Source organism: Lactuca serriola, chromosome 1 (genome assembly GCF_051521515.1).
Source record: "Lactuca serriola cultivar US96UC23 chromosome 1, Lser_US96UC23_V15, whole genome shotgun sequence".
NCBI classification, from domain to species: Eukaryota; Viridiplantae; Streptophyta; class Magnoliopsida; order Asterales; family Asteraceae; genus Lactuca; species Lactuca serriola.
The window spans coordinates 146094085-146115982 of NC_136408.1; the positions used below are offsets into that span (position 1 = coordinate 146094085).

Sequence of the window (21898 nt, forward strand, 5' to 3'; positions counted from 1 at the left end):
ACAAACTAGGGTATGTTTTACTCCATAGATAACTCCTCCCACGAGAACCTATATTATATGCAAAAGTATAAGTTACACGTATAAAAAATAGTATTTTATTATAAATATTAAATTGATAAATACCTATTCCATTTATCCAGGTTCTCCACCACCCACAAAAATTCCTTCGTGACTTTGTCTTTGGGCTCTTTTCCCAAAAAACCTTGATTGAGGATATATAGCAAAATCGCATGGACACCATCGTGAGCCGATATCTCATTGAACCGTCGATTCAAGATAAGGAACTCTAAATGTTCTACAAGTAAAGTAGTGTATGTGCGATATGGGAAGACTTTGGACCGAAATGTATTATCACCGTATACATGATTATACATTGTTGAAAATTCGATCCTTGATGTAGGACACCGGCCCATGTAAAGTCCCGAGACAATACAAAACTCTTTCGGCCCAAATGATAAAGCACGTCTAGAAAGCATAAAATGTAGATGCTCAGTTGCGTCCGTTTCAACGGTAGGATGCAACATATGAAGTAATAAGTCATGAATAAGAAGTCCGTCTCCGGACTGAGCTGGTAGATCCAACAGGTAACCGAAGCTAGTTGTTGAAAACAGCTCTCGCACTGGCGCATTCAACCCACTCAAAACTTCATGCAACTTGTGACATGAAGCTTTCACATATATGTTGCACGTCAACCTTTTTTTAGGAAGCTACAAAATAAAATAAATATTAAAGTTAAATAAGGTTTTATAAAAACAAAAAATAGTGTTAAAGAAGTAGACAAATCACACAATATAACAATTAATGATTTCATATAATCTATTTACTTTGTATAAAATACCAAAAGAAATTAATTTACACCAATTTTTGTATTTTCTATACTACTAGTATACCAAATTTAGCATTGTACTTTGAAAATGGTATGAAAATAACATATTTTATAATAAACCCGAAACTACCAAAACACAACGTTATTTTATCAATAGAGTATACTCCAAAGTATCTACACATTATAAACATAAAAACTTCTTCAAAAATAGATAGTACATTGCTATTATATGCTATAATTGAGACATGAAAAATAACATCATTTTTAACAAGATGCAAACATTGAATCATAACATGCATACAAGGGGATACAATAGTTAAAAATACGTGTAAACAATTTTTTTTTTGAAGAAAAATGAAAAAAGTATATATATAAAACCATAGGTTTTAGGAAACCTACGATTTTTTTTTCCAACAAAAACTCATAAGATACATACAAGGGGATACAAATGTTTATTAGTTATAAATTTTTTTTTATTAAAAAAAATCATATTTTTTGGGAAACCTATGATGTACAAGTGTTTACTGCACAAACTGTGCAGTAAATGCTTGTACACCGTATGTTTCCAGAAAACCTACGGTTTCCCTTTTTTCGTTTTATAAAAAAAATTATACCACTACAAAATACATACAATTCCGATCCTATTAATACAAATTTAAAAAAAAAACGAAAAAAAAAAAATTCGTACGGTTCATACGAAACCTACAGTGTACAAGTCGACACTACACAATCTATGCATTGGGCACTTGTACACAGTAGGTTTCGTATGAAGCCTACGGTTTTATATATTTTTTTTCAATTTTTTTCAAAAAAATTTAACCTCATATACAAACCTACTCCTAATCACAAGCACGGTAAAATTTTGATGAAAAATACACAAATCTGGCTGTTTTTGGATGCTCCATTGAGAGAAAAAAGTAGTCAAACTAAAGAAAACAATAGGAAAAATCATCTAATCTAAAAAAAAATATTATATACTATAGGCTAATGGGCCACGAAAAAGTAAACGGGCCCGTGAAACGGTAGCCCATTAACACGAAAGAGTACTTTTCGGCCCAAGACGTGGTCAACGGCGTTGACCGTGGTCAACCATAAATTGACTACTCTTTTGTGGGCTAGTTTTGGTTAACTTGTATTTTTTTGGCTATTTTTTGATAAGTAATTAACAAAAATGATTAGATTTGTATTTTTCCCTTTTTAGATTGCCTCGAAAGTTTTATGAACTATTTTTTGTATATTTTTTTAAATATATGGGTTATTTCTATAAAACAGTTGCCAAAGACCTTTTTTTGTAAAATATGTGGAAAGTTTTTGTAATTTATTTCATATAAGAGGACCAAATCTGTCAACATACAAAAAACTTAAATATAAGAACATTAAAAAATAAAAATAAAAATAAAAATAAAAATAAAACTCTAGGGATTAAGTGTGGCAATATTCAAAGCACACTTATACATAGGGACTTATTTTGTAAACAACAAAACCTCTAAGGACTAAATTTTGAAATATCCAAAAACTTTGTGGTACAAACATGAAATAAAAAAGTCTATCGTTCATTTATCAATTGAATTTAGTATATATAAAAATTGTTAATGAAAATTGGAATTACATGTTTGAGGTGACAACTAAAACCAAATAACTTCATAGTATCTAAACAAACTTTAGAAAAAAAAAAGTTAACGAAAATTGGAGTGTTGCATTTAGTATATGTAATTATTGTTAATGAAAATTGGAATTACATGTTTGAGTATCTAAAGAAACTTTAGAAAAAGAAAAAGTTAACGAAAATTGGAGTGACATGTGTTGGATAAGAGTTAAACAGGCAAACAAAAATTTTAGTGTCTATAACAATTAATATATATATATATATATATATATATATATATATATATATATATATATATATATATATATATATATTAAAGTTATGAAACTTATGAAAAGTGAAATTTTTATTTGTTTCAGTTTTAAACCCTATATTTACATTCATCGTTTCTCCTTAACTTTAAGTCAATATGTTTTTCTGCCCCCTACTTTGATTCATTCTATCTTCGCATTCTTTTTATTTAATCCATATTTTTTTAATTTACTTCTCTTTCTTGCTTACTCATGGACTTTTCCTCCTTCGTGGTTCATGTTTACACATTCTACGTGTATTGTTGCCGTTTATTGTTTTCTGCTTTCCCGTTTCCTTTTTCTTTTTCTTTTCTATTCCTTTTTACTTCCTCCTCTGCTCCCCATTTCAGTCGCAGGTAATTTTCTTCTGCTCTTCTTCGCTTTTTGTCTTTGTTGCGTTGGTCTCTGCTGTCGTAATTTTCTTTCTCTTGTTGCCGCTGGGTCCTCCGGTTATTTTGTAATGGTTGTCCCGCTAAAGCGGACAGCTTACGAAGCTGCTTCATCTTCTGTTGCTGTTCCTGTGACTAGCCGGCGTAGGTCCCGTCGTTTTGAAGGTTTTTTTGTTCTTCCCCAACATGTTGATTGTGGTGATTGTACGTGGGTTTGTGAGTTCTGTGGTGCTTTTTTCTAGTATGTCGAGAGGGTCGTTAATGTATCTACATCTACTCATCCGAGGTATAATCATTATTGTAGGGGTGGGAGTGTAGTTCTTCCATATCCTTTTAGGTTTCCCTCTGATTATGTTGCCCTGTATCAAAATTAAATTTTTTTAAAGGATATTAGGGCTTATAATAGCATGTTTTCCATGACTTCGTTTGGGGCAAACGTGGATGAGAATGTCAATGATAACCTTGGTCCTTATGTTTTTAAAGTATCAGGTCAGATCAGTCACAAGATTGGGTCCCTGTCTCCGGATCCTTCAAAGGGTCCCAGATTTCTGCAGCTCTACCTCTTTGATACTGAAAACGAAGTGGAGAACAGGTTCAAGGCAATATGATGGTCCGAGGAAGAGAAGTCTTGATTGTAATGCTGGTAAAAGCATGTAGAAATCTGAGTGGAAAAAGCAAAACTATAACGTCTTAAAATCAATAACATGGGAATGAAATTGATATTTTTTCTTAACCAAATGAATATGGATCCGATTTCTTTTCTTCTAATTATAATATTTAAATTTGTATTTTATTTTTCTTGACATAAGCATGTATGTATTTAAGAAAATGTAAAATTTGATTTCTTTTTTCATTAAAACATGCATATGAACTTACTAATTGTTTGAATTCAACGGCTGATTTTGCAACCTATAATGCAAACCATACATTTTTTATGAACGCCTGAGGTCCTTAATTTTCACAGCTGAGTCATTTCATTTTTTATGCATTGAGTATAAATTTAAAATATTCTTTTTGCAAGTTCCAGTAGAAATATTAAATGTATTTGGGTTTGTTTCTCTTGGTGAATGTAGGTTCCACATTCCATGGAAATACTACTTGCCAAATTAAACAAAGTAGTTTGCTGCATCTTCATAGTTCCAAAGTATCTGAGTTACTCAGAGATCAGTTTCCATTAGATTTGGCTACAATTCACAAAACCAGATTGCATACCTGCAATTGCAGAAGAAGCTAGATGTGTGGATCTTGCAGATCAGTATGTAAATTGTCAATGTGTTAAAAGAATGGTTCAACCTAGGCTGATCTGGGCCAAAATCCAAATATATTCTTTAATTTTTTGTTTTACTCTTTATTCTTTTCTAAACTGTGACATGATGTTTTCACATGTTTCACTTGCTGAAAACACATCTGTCTTCACAAAAGATGGTGATCAACATAATAACTTTGATGACATGGTGTGCATGTGGTTAGTCTTTCATACAAACTTTATGCTCAACATATGGGCAATGTACTATATATTTTATCCCTTTCAATTAAATGTTGTGACTTTTTTATTTTTATTTTTATTTTTATGAGTATTAAAAATCTTTTGGGGCGTTGAGAGAGATTACGTGGGTATAAGGTCAGTCAAGCAAACCTTCTTCTGCTTATCTTTTTTTATATTTTAATTTCGTATTTTATTTATTTATTGTTGTTATACTATTGTTATATCAATCTGTATGATTCTCCTCCCACATCACCAATTGAATAAGATGATGAACTGAGAGAACTGCCTGCTTTGCAAAAGAAGAAATTGAAGAAAAAACAGAAGAAGGCTGAAGCAAGGGCAAAAATGGTATATTTCATTTTCGTCACATTTTACGATTTTACACTTTCGTAATATAATGCAGTTTTTTTGGTTAAAAAATAAAAAAAATAACATTATTTCACATAAATGCAGTCTTTGATCATAATGCCCCAAGATTTACTTTTTAATTATGCCCTTACATACACTTTCACCACAATGTAGTTTATTATGTTAAAATTTAGAAAAATTATAACTTTTTGACAAAATTGCCACAACCCACAGTGTTTGACGATAATGTTGTTAATAATTTTAACAAGTATGACCCAAATGTCCCTACGAACATAAATAATTGGTAAAAAAAATATAGTGATTGTAACAGTATTTTACCACAATGCCCATAAATATCAAATTTTTTGTTAAAAATTTGTAATTTAGGCAATTAACAATTTGCCCTTACATAAAATTTTATAATATCCATGATCAAATTGCCACTGCAAACATTATTTTAAAATATGCCTCTACATATTTTTTGACCATAATGTAGTTTACATTGTTAAATATTTAGAGAAAATAAATTTTTTTTGACAAAATGCACAAACAGACATTTTTTGGAATAAAACTGAGTAATTTATACAATTTTAGACCAAAATGCCTGTACATATAGTTTTTAATTATGCCCATACATACACTTTGACTATAATGCAGTTTTTTGTGTTAAAAATTAGAGGAGTTAAAAGTATTATCACTAGAATTTGATAATAATGTAAATAGTGAAAGATGTTAAAGTTTTTTTAACCATCTTGTGCTACAGATACATCAACAGGAAGTCAAAATTCAACTGGCCAGCTTCCATAAAGGTGTGTAATTTTCGTTAGAATTAGCTTTCATACTATACTATTTTCCTGTTACCAAATGGATTTTCTTTTTCATATTTATCAACTAAGAATATAGTTTCCATCTTTAAACAATTTCTTTTAATAAGCATTCTTTAACTCAATATCACCTCCTTTTATGACTATTTACAGATAAGTAAAAAACAGTTTGCAATTTCTCTTTTCGCCTAAAACTGAATAAAATAATTATAAATTCAAGACTTAATGTAATGTTGGTGTCATGTGCAGTTATGGTTCTACAAATAGGAAGACAAGATTGACTACCACTTTATACAACTATTTATTAATGACTCTAAATTATTATTAAAGGTAGGAATAAAATGTCAAGTTCAAGTTTTACATCTATTCTTCCATCTTTTCAAGACTCAAATCATAGAATGAGTGTTTGTCATCAAGATTATGCTAATGAGAAGATAGTGGTTGGTATATTTACGTTTGGCATTTGTTGCAGGTAGTGGGGGTGTCTGCATCTTCTTGGATCGGGGAATGTGCTGGCATCTAAAATACTGATAGTCTTCATGTTTGTGACATTTTCGTTAATAAAAACGCAATACCATTTAACAATAACAAAAAAAGCGACATTGAAGGCTTCCGACCCCAACAAAGCGGGGGACACTTCTCTAGTTGTTAATAAAAATTGGAATTACATGGCGACAACTAAAACCAAAAAACTTCATGGTATCTAAACAAACATTGAGTGTTTTTTTTAAATAAGAGTATCATTTTTGAAGCAATTTCCAATGTGTCTCTTCATTCCTCCGATACCATTTAAAGCAATTTTAAAACCCTATTTATTTCAGATATCGATCCAACCATGAGATACAAAGACCATGCTCATTCTCTCCCTCCCTTCCCCTTGAATGCTAACAATCAATTACCATCGCCAACACCATTCTCCATCGCCACTACTCTTTGTACCACCTATTTTTCTCTTTTCCTCTTCTTAACCACTTCAATTGTAGGTTTTGTAACGTACCGATTTTTCAAGGAAATTTTTTTATTTTTATTTATTAAAATATATTAGAATGTAAATACATTATGCTGAAACATGTTGCGAATGCATGTGTATACAGTCAACCCTTGTACTTTCTTAGGAAGTACCTGAAAAACATTTATAACAAATATGTAAGGCACTAGACTTAGTAAGTTCTGCAAAATATCATATACCACAATACATATACATGCATACAAACAATAGCTCACAATCAGTGACATCCCCAAATTCACGGTCATTCAAAAAAAAATTATGCTTATTTTAAAATAAGAGTATCAATTTTGGAGAATAATGTTGCGGAATTTGTTCCTAGAAAAACATGATAATAATATTATCAAAGCATTTCCGAATAAATGTATTTCATATTAAAACATTAGAATGTCAACGTTAATACAAGAACATAAGCATAAACAGACCTTACATTTATTTACACTAATAATTAAATCTCTTTTAATCTCTCAGTGTAATGTGTTTCTTTATCGATACCTATGATACAATTAAACTGAGTGGGCCTGATTGGGAAACCTAATGAGTACATAGAGTTTTCATCCCATAATAATACAGTTAATTTGTTTCTTCACATACTCAATGTCAGACAATTTATCCAATTACCCATCCACTTATCTTTATTTATTCTTCCCTAAGGATTTACCTTAAGGGTCATCTCCTACATCACATTTACCATTCATCACTTTACATCGCGTTTCCTTACCTGTTTCATCCTAAGTACTTTTCCTAAGGATCATCGCCTACATCGCATAGACAGTACTGATTCGGGGATTGCTCCCCCAATAGGTGTCCAGTTAGGGTTAGAGTATCATCGAATGAATACATAGTTACTATATCGCTTAAACTCGTAATTCACATACAGGTTATGAGCCTACCGTTGTTTCCACATGACTTAGTCAGTGGTCACCATCTATACTATGGTAGATGACTACATCGCAACATCGAAGGTTAAGATTATGACATCTCCTAATCATCTCTCATCTTGCATCACCTTTTTATCATCACCTATCTATCGTCACCTAGTTATCATCACCTATCTCTCATCACCCCGTCGCTACCCAATACATAATAGGTATAAAAGACATACAATTTAAATCCGTAAAACATGTATAAATCATTCATCTAACATAGATATCAGGAACACAGATAATAAGCACATATAGGATGTATTACTATTAAAATACTTCATATCTATGCGTAAGATGAAAATAACTATGCACTCACTTGTTAAGGTGATGACTCCAAACTCGGGCAACATTTTCTTTCTCACAATTTTATTTTCCTTCAACGAAACCTAAAATCATTACCACTAGATATTATTCTAATATTTATTACGACCAATTATTAGTCCAGATTTATCATTAAGTCAAGGTCTACGAGCAATATTGATTTTCTTGTATTATATAAGTATTAAACAATAATTTTCAACTATTATGTACAGACAGAGGCAGACATGAAACACCAGAGGGAATGACCATTTTAGCAATTAAGTCGTTCTGAAATCCAACAACCAAGCGGCCCTTCAAACCAGATCCTCCATACCATGAGTAGTTAAAAGGTATTATAATAACTTGTTTACATGTTTATAATAACGATAATGAACTTAAACATAAGTTATACATAAAGTAAGGTAAGCATAACTCGCTTACAAGGGGGTTTAGCGAGGAGACGAGCTCGGCGCGAGCAGAACTTCTGAGCCGAAAGCTCTTCTTCTCGGGGCCTTTTGGCGCTCCGTGACTCACTTCTAACATCTAGGAGGTGCTAAGGGAAAGAATAGAAGGTTTGGGTGTGCTTGGGAAAGAGTTGGATGAGATGATGTGTGAAAAATGAGTGAAAACGCCTTCTATTTATAGGCTGCCAACAGCCGCATACGCTGGGCATAAGGATTGGTACGCTGAGCGTAATGACCAAAACATCAAAACAATGGGCGTTTGTGTGTGAAATATGTCTGTGGGTTTTGAAGAGAAAGGGAGGGGTGAACGATAACATACATCAGAGATGTTCTACCCCTTTGGGTTTGATCGCCTGTGAGTATCTGTTTGTGTGTGTGTGAGAGAGAGAGAGAGAAAGAGAGAGAGAGAGAGAGAGAGAGAGAGAGAGAGAGACGTAAGATAGAGAAAAGGAGAGTTTTACCTATTTTCTTGTTAATATTATTATTATTATTATTGAAATGTTAATAAATTGTAAAAAAAAATGTAAAAATGAATAAATAAGAGTATAACCGTCTTTTCAAGTTTTTTTTGGACTAAAATCACAAGAATTTCTTGATTTTGGACCTTCCATGCAAGCTAAAAACTTTTTTGACCCTATCCAAAGTTTTTTTACAAACCACAAGGACCAATTTTACAGTTTTGTCATTTAATTTCATATAAAACGTTAGTAATTGAAAATAAAAAACAAGGTTTCAAAATTACTTTTCTAATTCGGTTTATGAAATAAATAGCAATGTACTTTTTATATAATAAATAGTTGATATAAAAGGGCAGAAAGAAAGGGAAAAAAGCCATTTAAAGTCATTCCGCGGAGGTTAGAGGTCATTCTGGGGAGTGACCTACACCTCTACGGAGACACATTTTTCGCTTGTTGGTTCATTCCACAGAGGAAATAAATCAATCCGCGGAGGTCCCTCTGTAGAGTGACATACTCCTCCGCGGAATCGATCTTCCCAAATCTGGTTGCCTATTAATCCTAAAATACACCAAAATCTAAATCTGTACATTTTGACGATTATCAATTGCATTTCCGTAACATTTGAATCATAAATATATAAAATACGACATTAATCCAAAGATGGGAAGGTGAGAGATACCCGGGAGTAGTATCCATCGGCGAAAATATTAGGGAAATTGCCCTTTATCGGTGCCGGATTTTGTTGGTTCAAATCGATTTTGCCAAAAATGACGTTGGTTTTAAACTCCTTCTTGTCGGAAAATTGGAACAAAGTACCGATGCGGAGAAACATTCGAAATGGAAGAGGAATCGGGGGACCAGTGGGGGACTAAAGAGGAGGACCATTTTTGTCAAAGAGGGGATGGGTGAAATTACGAAAATACCCCTTCTCCATGGAGGATTCTTCGTTCTGCGGAGCCCCATAGAGGGACCTCCGCGGAATGCGTATCTATAGCCGGAAATGTCTTTTTTCATGACTAAATTTTGAAATACCCCCCCCCCCCCCAAAAAAAAAAAAAAAAAAAGAATGACTACACCCGGTATTTTCCCAAACTTATATGAACGTGTATATACTTTAAGAATCGACACACCTTATGAGAAATTACACCACACACGTTTGGTCCCTAAAGTTTGCACAAATAGTTACATCCATCGTACTACCTTTACTTTAAGTGCAGGAACCTTTTCTGTCATTATTGCAAAATTATGCAATAGTACATAAATATACTAGATGCATCTTTTTCATTATAAAATTAGACTAAAGGCCACATACAGGCATACATAATACCGGCCACATTGGATTCATCTTGTTTTGTACTAATATAAAAAGTAGAAAAGAAGTAACCTTATATGTCCCTTAGACATGGGACCCTCGACAATCACATTTTGGTACTTCATATAAAACTTAAGATTAATTAAGCCAAATGAATTTAAACGTTAAGTGTACTTAAGTCGGTACATTTGTCTATATAAAAAGGAAGTGTATAGAATTTATTAGTATAGACAAATTGTATATAACGAATGATAAATAATCAACTACATAGTAACTAAAATTAAAAGTTCCAGTAAAACACTATGTTAGAACTTATACTAGGTCTAGCTTTAAACCCATAAACCCATATTGACGACCTTTTGTTAAAATATTTTGGGTGTTGGGGATTACATCTTCTGATCCACTAGCATTTTGTAAGTGCTAATGACAACCGAGACAATCGTCAAAACTCATGTTAGAACTCATCTTGAACCTTGTCTTTTCCATGCATGTATATAACATGGATTTAGATGCAATAAGTTGGGCTAGATCACGACTTAATCGATCACTTGGAACAAGTAGTGTAACTGTCACACCCCCAAAACCACGAACGGCGGAAACGTTCAGGGGTGGAGGACGTCATGTATAGTATCACAACAGTGTAATATAATAAACAAGCAACAACATCATCCATTGCATTATAAGTAAAGTTTTAATACATGTGTGTTCTTTCAGTGTAGTAAGACACCAAAAATATACAAGCAAAATAAAAGACGAGACTTGTCTGCTCCGTCTTCTCAAAACCTGGCCTCCGTATCTGTCTACTGGTGACCTGAGAATACAAGTTATTTTGAAAGCGAGTATCAGCTTTAAAGCTGGTGAATTCATAAGTATATAAGTGTCATTGCCTTGTTTGTGAAAATCTGTTATGAAGGCCATGTAAATAGTTAAATGAAAATGTTGATGTAAATATGAAATCCCTAGAAAAACCCTTTCTTTCTATAAGTATGAAATGTAGTCTTCTACCAAGACCCGAATGTTCTGTACGTATGAAGTGTAGTCTTCTACCAAGACCCGAATGTTTTGTAAGTATGAAGTGTAGTCTTCTACCAAGACCCGAATGTTTTGTAAGCATGAAGTGTAGTCTTCTACCAAGACCCGAATGTTCTGTAAGTATGAAGTGTAGTCTTCTACCAAGACCCGAATGTTTTGTAAGTATGAAGTGTAGTCTTCTACCAAGACCCGAATGTTCTGTTTGTAAAATGATAGTTTTTCCTTTGTGTAGACTAGTACTAAAAGTGCTTAGTCTAACTCATCGTTTATGTGAATGTGTCACAAAATAAAGTAAATAGGAAAAACATAATATTGTAAGTGTTGTCACTGGGTACTAGGACCAACACAACATCGCATTAAGCGAAATGTATAACCTAATGAACATCCGAAGATTGTCCAATTGTCCTCTGTAGCAGCAGCAGGTGGGTGGAAGGGTTAGTCCCAAATCGATCTACCTAATATACGTAGTAACCTTACACCTCCAAAGATGGTCATCGACCACTGGTGCTAAACAGTGGGGTTCGGAATGGTAAGTGCCGTCTAGTTATTCCCATTGAACCGGGATAGGAAAGACAATTTACACAGTAAGTACTACTAAATCATCCTCATAGTCCTAAGTACAAGTATCCAGGTAAGTGAATGCAGGATAATGCACCTATGTAAAAGTGTTCCTGTATGGTGATCATGTATGTGTGTCCATGTAATAGGTAAGTATATGTAAACATATTCATGTATCAAGTAAACATCTGTACGTACTCATGTATCAGGTAATGTACTAGTATAGACTCATGAATGAACTGACTCTTCTGTGACTCCTTGTAATAGAAGTAATGTTTGATATCTTCCCATTATCCCCATGATAATCTACTGTAATAACTAGTTGCTCATGTAAGTTTACACACTCTTACTACTCAAGGTGTGAGAAACTAAATGAAAGATGCAAACTATAACATCAATACATATATAAGAATATAAGTGTATATGCATAGTTTAATTCAAGAATGTAAAATGGTTTTGTAAGACATCTTATGGGTTTTGAAGAATAAATAACAATGACTTGATGTCATTTGAATAAACATTTCAAAAGTAAAACATTTGGTAACAATGTGCTTTTAAGATGTAAAACCATTTCATGCATCACATTTTGTAGCATGTGAAATCTGTTAACTGACAAACACAGTTATAAAATACATATCAATGATTTAATAACATGTTTGTTTCTACTTGTATTCCCCCCCCATTAAAGCATTTAAAATCATTTAAAACATTGATTAGGGGTATGAACTCACCTGTAGTTGGTGATTGGGATGAATTGGACGGTATCGGATTGCTAGGTGTCAAGCGAGGACTTGTGCACACACTACGATCCTAATGAACATATAATCACACATATATGCACTCAATTAGACTCAAAAGACTAATTGATAATGTTTAAAACATCCTAGACATAGTTAACACTTTATATAAGTGTTTTAAGCCGTAAGGGCTTCATCTAAGCTATTGTGGGACAGGGTACTTGTGTTTAGGGTTTCCAAAGGACCCTATATGAGAGTTTACTCTCCATAAACCATCACACATGGAGTTTACGGTTGTAAACTCTTGAGTTTACGGCCGTAAACTCCCAAACATGTGTGTTTGGTGTGTTTTGAAGTCCCAAATGCTTTCTAGAATTATTCTAACCTAGTGGCTATGTCCTTGGAAGGGTTTAAGGTCTAGAAGTACTTCAATTAGGAGTTTACGGCCTCAAGGACATTTCCCTTTGGAGTTTACGGCCGTAAACTCCCTTGGGGTGTTTCCTTTGTTGCTTTCAAGCCTCTTGCACTTGTGGGATATGTTCTAGACTCTTATTCCTAGTATATGAAGGCATTAGGCACACCTTAGTGCCCTTTTTAGGAGTTTACGGCCCAAGAACCATGTCTTGGCCGTAAACTCACTTGGTTAAGTGATTTTGGTGTGGTTTGGTCCTTCCATTTAGTGGGTACAATTTCTTGTAAAGGTCTAGGGCTTTAGGTGTCATGAAAACACCCTTTGTGTCCATTTATATGGAGTTTACAGCCTAAGCTTCACTTGGGCCGTAAACTCACTTTCATTTGTGTCATTTGATGTGTTTAAGACCTTAAACTACTTGGGAAATTAGCCTAGAAGCAAGCCTTAAAGTCCTAGTGTCCTCAAAACACTTTTTAGTTTTAGGAAATGGAGTTTACGGCCTAAGAGAGTTCTGGGCCGTAAACTCCCAATCTTGGGTGGATTTGTGTGTGTTTTCATGTCCCTAACATGCATACCTAATGGTCTAAGGCCTTATCCTAGCACAAGTGTCGGTTTTGGCTTCGTTTTGGGAGTTTACCGCCCAAGAACACCTTGGGGAGTAAACTCCTAGATCTAATGATTTAGCCATCTAAATCATGTTATAAGCATCTAATATGTATTCTAACACTACTAGAAAGAGTTACTCACAATCTGGGATAAAAACCCGAAGATCCGTCAGAGAGAAAATGGCTTTTCTCTAGTTGGAATTGTCAATAATGAATTAATTTAATTCAGAAAACTATTTATAGTCCTGAAATATTTTGACAGAAAATATTTTTATTCTGGAACTTGGACTGTAACATTAGGAAACCTGGAATGCTCAAGTTTCACAAATCCAGGAGCATCCACTCTCCTGATATCTCCTAAAGTGTAAACCCTAACGTACACAAACTTGTTCGGAAAAGCCTGAAAATCACTGAAATTGGATTGGCTTCTATTGAATAGATATTGTTCGTACAAATGGATATTTCGGGTTGTCACAGTAACTTAGTTTGTACTAATCAACGACACTAATATGTGAATACTTCAACTAGGTTGTAAAGTGCCAAAGTTCAATCTCAAAACTATACACAAAAACCATGTTCGGAAGATCCAAGCTCATGGGTATGTAGAATACCCTAATTTCTTAATCGGAACATATGACGTGTTTAACTAGTTTGATAACTTATGAAAATCAATTTAATTAAATCATAATTTGATTTAATTATAAGTTGGAAATAATATACACATATCATAATTTGAATTATGAGCCAAAAATATAATCCAAAGATTGTCTAATCCTACATTCATATGTCAACCTTTGATTCATTTATATGAAATATACAATTTGATGTTATAAAAATCAAACCATATGTTATCATTTCTATAATTTGATTCAAGAGAATAGAAGTTTATGACTTATTTCAAAAAACAAAATACTTGAACAAAAACCAAGAAAGAAACTCTTGGAAGTTTATAAAAATTCATAGAATATTTATAAAAACTAAAAGATCATTTTTATAAAAATGGTTAAGAGGCAACATTATTAAATAATTCCAGCTTTGAAGAGCCTCATAAAGTCTCTCTTCACCCCAAAAATTCAGCCATACAGATCTAACACACACTCTCTATCTAACTCGTTATACCATGCTTCTTTATGCAAAATCTCGAAGTCAGATTTTGCATGTCCCTGAGAGAGAGAAAATCTGATTCTAGAAAAACCTTCCATGGGAGAGATTTCTCCGGTTCATTGTTCATATATTAATGCACATGTCTGGAGTTTTGTCGCCAACTTTGATGAAGTATATCATCAAAGATATGACGAGAGAGATAGTCTATCGAGAGAGATAGAACCTCACGTTCTTTCCCTCTTCTCTCTAAAAACACTCCGCCACTTCTCTCTTCTTCATAGAATCATTTATATCTCAAAAGTCCCTCAACTTCAACCATATCCACGAATTTCTCAGCCATATTTTGATCATTTTTGAGGCTTCTGAAGTGTTCTTGAATTTCAAAATCGAAGACAAGGTAGGATGCTTCACTCTCTTCTTCTTCTTCTTCTTCTTCATTTTGATGTAGATTTTTGCACTTTTTCTTTATAAAATTGGATTATATGCCTCCTCTTTGGCTAGAACCTTTTATTCCAACTTAGTGTTTTGTAGATTTTCACCAAAACACATTGCATGTGTCAAACATGATGAAAATCTGGGACCAAACCAAAGCTATGATCAAAAGGAAACTAGTATGTTCTTGTGACTTCGAAAAGCGGATTCAACACCTTCATTTTTTCCCTTTTATGTTTTCGTATAATAAAACCATGTATAAGACATATTAGATTGTTGTTCACTCCATGCATGTGTTAGAAATTGGATTGTAGTGCAAATCCTTGTGCAATATTAGGTTCCAAGGAGTTCATTACATCAAGAACGAAACACCCATTTTTTGGGTCTTGGATAAACCTAGATCTATGACTTGGATGACTACACACCAAAGTTTCTTGTTCCTTTGTAAACTACAGTTTTTTATCCTTCATTTTCTACCAAAAAGAATATGCATGTTGTTCTTGTGAACATATGGCCCAAAGGGGCACTTTAATCAACCAAAGATAACATGCATTCTGTCAGAAACATTTGTTCGTATTTGGACAGCCATATGCCACTCATTACTCAACGAAAACACGATATTATTTTTCTGGAGACTAGTTCCATGAGTTAGCTTTCTAACCCAAGTGGCCTTACTGTAAAAGATTGAAAATTTGATTTTTGGTGATTTTTACAAAATAGTTGCACAAACAGCACTTTATCTGTGATCAGTAGTTTTGTATTACATGATTAAAGGCCTTAAATCCCACAATAAATCTGGAGAAAAATATTTTAAAAACTTGACATACTTATGTCAGAAGAACTAAAATTTCATGAACTAAAACCTTATAGAGGTTTCTACACAATTTTTCGAACTTCCAGCTACATTTGGAACTCATGCACTAGTTAGTGCTACATTTCAAAAATTGTTGGGGTTGAATACCCCCATTTAGCTCTGAAATTATTTTGAAACAAATTGTTTTATGAAAGGTCATGTTTTTAAGAGGTGTTCTGTGAAACCCTAACTGCTTAAACAAAATCCTTATTTTTCTACAATAATAAGAATATAATGGCCATAAATTCAAAATAATCATTTACAGATGAGATAAAAATCTGAAAAATTTTAGAACTCATTTATTATCAAAATAAGGATCCGATATAAATTTTTATACAATTTGATCATTGTTTGATATATTACTCAAATTTTTCATTGAATTAGAACATGAATTTACAAAACCAGGTCATAAGACTCAAGGGCTTGAACCAATATTTTTCCCAAATTTGGTAACATTATGAGAACCAGTAAAAATTAATTTGAGAATTTTTGCAACTTTTTTCTGTTACCTTTAAAATTTTCCTAATATTTAGACTTAAATTGCAAATAAATAACATGAACTTCAAAATTCTCTATAAAATTTATGGACACTAACACCTTCTATTAGAACCAGAATATAAAGTTTTACAATTTTTGGAGTTCATTTTGATGCCTTTATGGATTTTTTAACACAAGACACTCTGAATTCAATATTACCAATAATGAACCGAACGAACTTTGGGCACCTTGCGACACCACTAGTTGGATAAGTAGTTCTTAGATAATGGTTTAATGAGTTGTATCTCACTAGAAACTATTTGTTCCATAGGTCACTAGTAGAAATCGATCTCTAAAACACTGAACCATGAAGCTCGAACGACAAACTCCCCCAGTGAGTATTCACAATACTCTTTTTTACTATTTTCATGTTTTGGGGTGGAAAGCATGCTATTATATTATGAACTATGAGTACTATTTTATGAACTTGTTAAAACTTTGATTTATGAACTTGTTGTGCCTTGTTTTATGAACTTATTGAACTTGGAACAATATTGTTTTGTGAACTTATTGAACTTGGAACGATACACTTTTATGAACTTTGTGTTATTAACTTGTGCTGTGAACTTTATGTTATGAACTTTTGATATGAACATTGTGATATGAACTCTATGTTATAAACTTTGTATGTTAAGTCCTCGAGAACCAAACTACAACCTATTAACTCATATTCGAGCCAACAGTCTTATGGAAAGCGCTATTTAGGGTAGACGGCCCCCACTCGACGAGAACCATGAGTGCATATTTCCGTGAACTGACATCATGGGAACCATGGACATGATGGAATGGGGCAAGAACCATCGTTAGGCTTGGTTGTGAACGTAGTGCTTTGGCATTCAAAACTCTTTTTGAGTTGGAACGTTTGTTGAACAAATCTATGTTTTCTTACTGAAATGATGTACCTCTATAAACCTGTGAACTCACTAACTATTTTATAGTTGACCCTCATTTTTGCATGTCTTTCAGGGAACGGTCAATGATTCAATAAGACGCCATCTCGATTTAAGTTTATTGCTCTTCTTATGTACTAGACAATGTAGTATGGAACTAAAATGTAATATAGTTTCGAATATGATGTAAACTTAAAGTACTCAATGATTATGGTTGATAATCCTATTTAGCTTGTGTTATGAGACCTTACCCTGTCACCCATCGCGTTTCCGTTATAACGGGGTGTGACAACAACTATCATTCTTCTTGGTTTTGCTTTCAAAATAACATTAAAACATGAAAAAGTACAATGTAGTTTTACCATTTTATCGATTTATCAAATTCACTATGACTTCTAGTTAACTAAAGTATTATGATCTATATACTTTAAAAATATCTAGTCTCTGATTCTTTTTCTTAAAGTGTTATATGAAAGAAGTGTTCATATGCATCAATGATGCTTAAAAGATATTCAGGAAAATTACAACACACTTTGGGCAATTAAAGGAAAAAAAAATAATTAAGGCAAATTTCTAAAAAAAAAAATTCCAGATATTACACTCTTTATTAAGTCGTTCTTTTGTATCAAATCAAGAAGAAACATCAACATATAGTTTACGTGATTAAGTGTGCCTCTGTGAACTCCTATTGTTAAAAAAGAAACAACGCCTTAGCCACTAAACTATTATTATCGTAATAGTAATTATGAAAAATAATAGTTCATCTCCTCATTCAATAAAAGGATGAAAGTACATAGTTACCCACCATGATAACAAAAGATTCGACAATGCATTTAAATAGATTAAAATATTGAAAGAAAACAATAATTGATTGTGAAAGCATTATACCTTTCCAGATGTTGTGCCAAGTGTTTCTAGGATAGAAGATGAATGAAAAGTATCCTCAATGCAGTTGCAACACCTTCATGAGATACTTTATTCCTTATGGATGAAAACATAATAGATGATCAGCAAGTGAAATACCAAAAGTACCATTGGTACAGTTAGACTCACTGATATCTTGTAATGACTGGTAATAGGTAGAATATACTTTGACTGGAAATTCATAAACAAAATAAATAAAATATTATAGAAATGTACTTTCACTTATCTGTTTATTAATGTCCTACCTTCATTCATTAATATTATATCATTATACTTTCAAAAAACCCAATTATAACTATGTCATCCATATACAAAGCAGTTTTCACTACTATAATTAGTTAGATGGTACAAAGTATAACATCCTAATGAGCTTACTTTTCCATAGAGTCATATGGACCCTGTTCTCATATATAAAACCGGGTAATTTTATGTGATTCAGATCCAATTTTAGTCGATTATATACAACATAATGGATACTAATAATACCTAAAGTACCCTTCATATGACAAACCAGTGGACCACAGTTAGTTGGTCTAAGCGATATCTTGTAATTATTGGTAATGAGAAAAAATAGCAAACTTTGACTGGCATTCCATAAAAGATAAAGCAAATATTGTAATTTTTATAAGGGTTTTGTAAGGAATAGCAATGTAATTCCATTGATTTGTTTATTATAGACTTTTTGCATCTTGCTTTCATTTTTTTCTATTACAACAATCTTCTTCAAAAAATATACCCAACTATAACGATGTCATTGCTCAAAGTATAATGTCCTAATAGGAAAAAAATTGAAAATAAAATGCTACAGTTGAGCATATTAAAAAACAGTTCTCAAATCTCAATCAATACATCGTCGGTTTAACTTTCATGGAAGACCTTTGGTTTGAATTCATCCAGGATTCTTAAATACTTATAACATATTAATTAACCACAGCATATGATAAGAATCAATCAACAAATGTCATAAAAAACTCCAAGTATTATCATAAAATCCAAATCACCGGCTTGAATAGCAACTAAAAAATGGTTGAAGATAAACTAGAGAAAAAAATTAGGCAACTACACAGCTACAGATGCCAAATAACAACGACCAATGGAATTATGTTTTACCTTACCATAGATTGAGTCAACTTGGTGACCAGGGTAGGACTGTGGATACTTCAAGGAAGGGATGACGATGCAATGGAAAGGGTGATGGCAAACTACAATAATTTTTTGTTTTGGCTCTTACTTTTGGAGGGAAATAGAATTGATGGCAGGAATCAGTAAAAAAACGCAATTATCGTGATTTTGGTTTTGATCTTTGGTGTTGGGTTTTATTTTCGTTTTAGTTTTCTTTCAATTATTCATAAATTGTCATTTTCATTTACTATTTTTGATCACTTTACAAAAAAAAACTGAAACATTTTCATATACCCTATTTTGAATAGGTAAAACATGTACAAAAAAACATGGTAACCTAAATGTGGGCAAAAAGCAAAGTTAGCTACTCTCTTAGGTCATTAACGCTAAATGTTTTAAAATTGAATATTTTTCCCTAACTGAAAACATAGAAATCGGTTTTCTCCATAGATTTGTTATATTAACTAGATTATATAAATAAAAAAGATAATTGTTGGCATATATGTAATTGTCTAGTAAAAATAGGGTGTTCAAGCTTGGGTACTCAGACGGATTGATAAACAACCTGGTCCATGTTACTAAGTATCGTTTTTACCTTGAACATTTGGGATGAGTGTTTGGACCGGTACTAGTTAGTACCAAATAAGCTTTATCAGTTCGGTTCTCGGGTGTTATAATTTCTCTTAGTTAGTAGTTAGGTAAACCCGGTTTAGAACCACCAGTTTTAGGGTAAACTGGTTCCAAATAACCGGAACTATAATGTTAAGAAATATTGTTTTAAACAAGTATTCTACCTTGGGAAAAAAGAAAATAATTGGCTCCATATTCCTTTGTGTGTTCACTATGGAATATGAGTAAAAAAGCATTTAACGAAAATTGTCAACCTCCCACATCATCCCTCCTAGTCCGTTCAAGAACCGACAGTCTTCCGACAATTGTTCACCACCAAGGAATCAGAATCATTCCCACATTGAAACCTAGTCGATTAAGAAACTCAAGTAATGGACAGTTGGGCTAATTGACTGTTCCCCTCATCTTAATTCTTTGTAAAATCAACCTCAATTCCTTATTCCGTAGTTCTTTGCAAAATCAATATCGGTTCCCTATTCACTGGTCTTTGCAAAATTAGTCATGGTTTCGGTTTTTCCAATTTAATTTTATCGGTTTTACACGTGAACTCTGAAACATCAAAGAATTCAAGACTAAAAATTTCGATTTTTAAATTAATAAAACCATTGTCTAAGACAACATCATCAAAACCATAGTGAATCACAGTGTATTAATAACATCCAAATATATCAGATTAATATAAAGTGCGGAGCGATGTGGTCTGTGTACTGCAATCATATGGGGCTCTTCTCTTCTGAAATAGAAGTACCTAAAACATAAACTGAAAACCGTAAGCACAAAGCTTAGTAAGTTCCCCAAAATACCCTATACCATACATAGCAAACATATAATGGGCCATGCCCGATGAGTGTAACGGGCCCTGCCCTAACTCGCATAACGGGCCCCGCCCATTGAGTATAATGGGCCTTATCCTGACTCGCATAACGAGCCCCGCTAATGAGTATAACGGGCCTTTCCCACCGAGTATAACAAGCCTCTCCCTAACTCGCAAGACGGGCCCTGCCCACTAAGTATAACGGGCCTCGCCCTAACTCGCATAACAGACTCCGCCTAACAAAGAAACATACAAGTATAACAAAGGTAATAACATACATAACAACTATCGGGCCACGCCCAGTAAGCATACAAGTACATACACATGTAAGAGTCATGCAGACATCTGGCATTCTAACATAACAAACCATGGTCCGACATTGGTGCCTTCCACCAACTAAATATGGTGAGGAAACTCACCTCACAGTCTGAAAGAATAGCTGCATTGATCACTACTCTAAAAGCTATCTCTACCGGTCACCTATACAATAAAAAGGAACCCAAATCTCAAACTATAAATCAAATTACCCAAAATGCTCTTAGGTCAAACATTGTCAACTCTGGTCAAAATCAAAGGTAAATTCAAAGTCAACAATCAATGTACAAAAGTCAATATTTCTTCCGAGTGGAGTATGCCCTACATACCAACAGTATACGCCCATCATACTCTGGTGTTGCACAAAAGTGGGGTGTTGACCGCGTATGTTCAACACACTGCTAGGTATGCCCAACATACACATCCCAGTCCCAAAACTCCATTAAGAGCTTATTCCATTAAGGCCTCACGTCCAAAACTCAGATCCAAGCCCAAAATGATATCCTACGTCATAAAGTTTTCAACATTAAGACTTTGAATGGCTATAAAGTGCTTAATGACCAAAACCCTAAGTTATTAACGCAATAAGACGTCACTACTCTTGTATGGAAGGGATGAAGGGCCAAGATCACATTTTTATGGTTCATAATTATAACGTCCGTAGATTCGGGCTACTCAATTTAGACACAATGAGCATT

The 21898-nt window shown here is 33.3% G+C and overlaps 1 long non-coding RNA gene across 4 annotated transcripts; it reads left to right on the top strand.

Moving 5' to 3' along the window:
• The first annotated feature begins 2983 nt into the window (after positions 1-2983).
• Positions 2984-6405, top strand: LOC145099596 (uncharacterized). 4 transcript variants are annotated; one of them, XR_013704629.1, is made up of 6 exons: positions 2984-3397; positions 3595-4732; positions 4863-4945; positions 5709-5754; positions 6019-6099; positions 6242-6405. It is a non-coding gene; the product is annotated as an uncharacterized LOC145099596 (long non-coding RNA). The 4 variants fall into 4 exon arrangements; XR_013704631.1 differs by having other exon boundaries at positions 2987-3754; positions 4185-4732; XR_013704632.1 differs by having other exon boundaries at positions 2993-4576; positions 4687-4732.
• The last annotated feature ends 15493 nt before the right edge of the window (positions 6406-21898 follow it).